This window comes from Typopeltis vanoorti, chromosome 6 (genome assembly GCF_054136105.1).
Source record: "Typopeltis vanoorti isolate ZY-2024b chromosome 6, IOZ_Tvanoo_1.0, whole genome shotgun sequence".
Taxonomy (NCBI): domain Eukaryota; kingdom Metazoa; phylum Arthropoda; class Arachnida; order Uropygi; family Thelyphonidae; genus Typopeltis; species Typopeltis vanoorti.
Window position 1 is genome coordinate 72,218,449 of NC_143554.1, and position 5,372 is coordinate 72,223,820.

Below are 5,372 nucleotides of genomic sequence, written 5' to 3' on the forward strand. Positions count from 1 at the left end.
AGAACATTTGTTTTGTAAAATATGACTGTTCTATTTTCTGACTAAATCTCTGCCTCACTGGGAGGCATAATCAAGTCCATTCAGTTCAAGGTTATCTTCTGCACTGCAAAAGGAGGGGTGGGACGGACGAATGACGAGAGCCTTCTTTAAATTAAGATATACAATTAGACCGGTTTCTTCATCATCAAAAGAACTGTTTGGATATAAATCATTGTGTAATTACCAAAGACAATGATAAGTCCGTTTCATTATGTTCATCCGGGAAATTAAATTCAAAACAATAAAAGGCTATATTAACAACTACAGTTCACTAGTTACAGATGTGTCAGACTTGATATAATCTCTCTCTCTCTCTCTCTCTCTCTCTCTGTAAGTTTACAAAAGAGCAGTGTATAATTTGAGATCGTTACTATATCCAAATGTATCATATGATAAAAATTTAGGAGGAAAAAACTTCTGGGGAAACAGCAGTAAATGTTTCTTAGAATGTATGTATTTTTGAGGAACTCAAAATTTACTCAAGCTGAAATTAAAAATATTTTCCACATAAAGGAGTATCTCTCATTTTCCCTACATTTAACACTGCTAATGTATGATTTCTTTGTCAAAAAATAATAATAACTATTAAACTATTTAATTTCTGATTCTTTCAATGATAGGAAGGCTGAGATTTTCTTTTTTGTACAGTAAACTGAAAAGTCTGTGCAGTTGACATACTATTGCAGACTAAATTTAATCTGTATGCTGTACATATAGTAGTATTTATATATCTGTATGAACTATTGTAGAAGAATGGTTACTGATTTCGAAGGTTACTGATGCATACTGATTTCCGAAGAGAGGATAATATAAAACAATCGTTCATTTTCTCCTACTAAGATCCACTGCGAAATAATTTCGGATAACCCGTGTTTAAGTCGATTCTAATAATCGACAAGTCTATTTTAATTAATACAATCGATTGCTATTAAAATTCTTAACTTGACAGACTTTATGTTTTTCCAACCAAAGGACGATACGTGGAGTGTTCTTTGGTTGGAAACCTTTTGAATAACGTGAAGAATTTTGTAAGATTTCAGCTGAAGCTGAGTCAATCGGCTCGGTGAGAGGTAGCAGATCTTTTCATTCTGAAATCTCAGGTTTTGCTCTAAAACGCAAATTTACCACAAGGACACACAAATATTCAACTGAAATGAGTAGCATGCGGACTTCATCTGAGACAGGCTAAATCAGCTCGATGTGAAAAGCGACAAAAAAAATGTTTTTAGATTCTTGATTGGAATGAAATCCAGATCCTTCCATCCAAAGAGTACACGTTGTTCTTCCGACTACGTCATGGAGGGACAATTGGTAATATATTGTTGTAGATCGTATTTCTGTAATATATTCCAGCAGCTCTAGCTTGGTAAAACTGCAGGTATAGAAAAAAGATAAAATTCAACGTTAAATCAAAGAACTGTTAATTAAGTTTAGAGACGGATGTCAGCAGGATTTTATCAAAACTATCGAACAGTCATAGAATAACATGGCAGCACTAAAAGAAGAAAACTAGAAATTAACTAGAGAAAACGCAGCACTTAGAAAACACATCAGTGACATCAAATTCAGTCTAAACAACCTGGAAACACAGTCCGAGCCAAGTAATATTGATATTCTGGGCATTCCGGAAGAGACAACGGAGCATATTTCAATTATTCTCAATAAAATCTCCAACATTTTATAAATTGATAAGGAGAAAGTTCTAGAAGCTCGCAGAGTTCCAATAATCAATAAAATCAATTAAAAACGGTTTTCTTTTTTTCCTGGATAAGGATGGTAAAATATTCTTACGAAAAAACAATACAGCCAAAATACATACTGTAGAATAAGGACTGAAAAAGATCTGAATAGTAATGAGCTCCTAATGTAGGAGATCACAGTAGATATTTCAATGGGACATTTAGTGGATCTGAAGGATTTGAAAACCGTTATATCTGAAACAGATTCTAACTTTTATATACTACATGCTGTTTCTACATGCTTCTATATACTACATACAGTAAACAGTAAGAGACTAAGATAAAATATGGACACGCTCCTGATCATGTTGAAGCATATTGAAGCAAGCCCTGATATGATCATGCTATCTAAGAAATACAAAAAAGACAGCATCATTCAAATCCAGATCTTTCATAAAGACAGCATGATACGATCATGCTGTCTTTATGGAAGGATCTGGGTTTGAATTCAGTCAAGAATCCAAGAACACTGAATTTGTGATACGGCAATGATCCAAGAAAAACAATGGGTCGTTTCTTAACCAGAAATGATGTTTCTGGGTAAGCAGCGTAAACAGAAAATATTCCCAAATTACACTGGTGTCTGAAAAGTAGTAAACGGAATGAACGCATTCTTTGTAAACAGCAGTGTTTATGTGGCAGGCTGTCAAATACACGGCTCTCGAATCTTAACAGCTGACTGTAAATGGGGCATTAACTCCACGTGCCTGTAGAAGTCTTGGAACACGAACTACAGTTAATCGTAAGCAGACTAAACACTAACAAAAGCTGTAGGATATGACAGTGAATGATACAGACTTTCGCTAAATATTACCCAAGATTTGTTCTTCATGTCGTAAATAAATCTTTTTCAAATGGTGAATTCATAAGAAATCTAAAAAAAAAAAAAAAAATGCAAAAGTTATACCCATCTATAAAAAAAAAAAAAAGAGCATCAATAATTACACGAACTATAGATACTCTCTATTTTACCAGTAACAACGGCAAAAAAACAGCAGCTAATTTAATAAACATGAAATGACATTTTACTCTGCCAAGCATGTCATATTATTAAATAACTGCAGACTGTAAGCATTAGGAGGAAGTGTAATCTATGGATTAGATGTTATTTAGAAAACAGGCATCAATCAGTTGAAATAAACTGAACCTTGAGCGAATGCCAAGTAATCAAAACTAGTGTTCCTCAAGGCTCAGTTTTGGGACCTATCTTATTTCTGATTTACATAAACGACCTCTGTTGATTGGAACCGAAGGAAAGAACCTAATCAGTTATGTTGATAATACGGCAATAGTCTTCTCCTTCAGCGATAAGCCAAAGAGAAACATGATTTATTAAGCCTGCATAGATGGATTATTTAAAACAATATGAAAATGAACATTAAGAAAACTAAAATTATCCTATTTGAACTGAAGGACAATCCTGCCAATTAAATATCATACCACTTCCTGCAACTCCAGAAGTGACTGCAGTTGCGAACTATTTAGAGGGTCTACAACTACCAGTATCTGGGCATACACGTGGATTATATTCTGAAATAAAAAGCCCATATCCAAGCAGTTACAGATAAACAAAGGTACACATTGGATAGAAGGCATAGCATTAAACGCTTAGTATCTCATGAATTTTTACAGAACTCTATTATTTAATGTTATACTCAAGAATTCAGTGTAGGGTTATAGCTGGGACGGAAGCATATAAAATTATCCTTAGCAAATTACACAATCTAAACAATAGAGTATAAGCAAAAATCTTCATACTGTAGTTAACAACAGTAAATTAATCCTCTTCGACGTAAGCCGATATACCTTTATAACATACTTATCTTCTTATACGAAAATAAACATTGTATTAGCCTTAATAACTAGATGCGTATCCTCAGGCAAGATGGTCTACTTTTCCAGATACCTTAAGGCTTAAGCAAAAAAAAAAATGGTACCTTACAGCGCCATTTCATAGCACATTGTTCTCGTAATGGAGAGCTGAGATATAAACATTGGGAGTAAACCTTTACGAGAGGATTAAGACTATTTCTTGGAACCTTAAATGACGCTGAAACATTGCTGACCTTAACCTAGATAAACACGAATGCACTTCAAAGTAGCTTTTTGGCTAATACTCAATATTAAAAAAACACCTAACGTATTTTCTCTAATCTATGCTACTTATTTTATATAACATGTAGAGTAAAAGAACGCCGAGTTTGTATTTACTCATTCACTAAAAATGTAAACTAGATGAACTGATGCCTCAAGAAGCTTGAAGTATAAATAACATCGTGGACGGATCATATCGATCCCTTAGATTCATATTGTAGTATTCTACAATATGATGTTTTCTGTATAATGCAAACCTCACGAATATTATCTCATGCAGTACAGAATTTTGTATTAAAAATTGAAATGTAAATGCAAATAAAACTTACATTATTTAAATTTAATTGCAACGCAAATATAAATATTATTGTCGGTAATTCGATTTTTTTTTTTCTTCGCATGAGACTTTGCTGAAACACTGCGACTTTTAAGGGTCATGCGGGAAAAGAAAAAAAAAAGTTGATTTCAATCCAGTCAGATTAAGTTCTAATATTCGATGCATACGTCTACGATCAGCATTTTTCGAGATGGTTTTGACTATAGAAGCAATAAAGTCAGTTTACGTCCGTCAGATTTTCCTATTTTGCAGGATGAAAAACTGACTCTTTTAGGAGGATAAACTCTTCCACTTCTATATGAAACGTATTTTTCGAGAGTCTGGAAATAACGTTAAAATAATTTTGCAGTACGAACTGTCAACATTCAAAATACTGTACCTTTTAGGTTTGCGACTATCTTTCAAGAATGCGGCTGTTTTTTCACATTATAAAATTATCCAAGTTTCCCTATTAATGACAAACTAATGATCTGCCACAGCTAGGTAACTTGACTTTATAAGATCTTAATTAATGTTATGACAGAGCATTTAACAGTAAGTGCACAGTCCAGCTGTCGAGTCTTTGGCTATGCTTATCTGGAATGAAAAACAGCAGTCTCACGGAAGAAACACCCTGCTCACGCCATAATGATGCCGCTACCTCCCTCCCTCCCTTACAGCTAAAGAGTTTCTTATAATAGTTTTTCGTGTTCTAGGCGGAATTATAAGCCAGGTTTTCCCCACCAAACATAGCGTTACCGAGATAGCTACAAAGCTACCCCGTAACTTGTAAATAAAAGTGTACCTATCCAATTATATTTCGTTTTTAATCGTGCCACGCATAATATAATATATTCAGAATACTATATTAAGCCTTAGTACCTTAATAAAAGTAAGGTTATGGCTCCCATTTCACCGAACTGCTATCTTGTACCTGTTTACAATTATAGTTAGTAGTTTATTACATTTCTTATGCGAATGTTTTCCTTGATTTTTGTTCTGTGTATCAATACTTGTTTGTACCCTGTATCTTGTTATTTGAGAGATAAGTAGGCGCTATTTAACGACTACTGGCACTGACTCATGACTAAAGTCCCATTTTCTATGGCACTTTTAAAAGATCAATCAACAGAAGCACGCATGCATTTGTTACTTCGGCCTTTATTCTGTCTCACAGTCTGAAG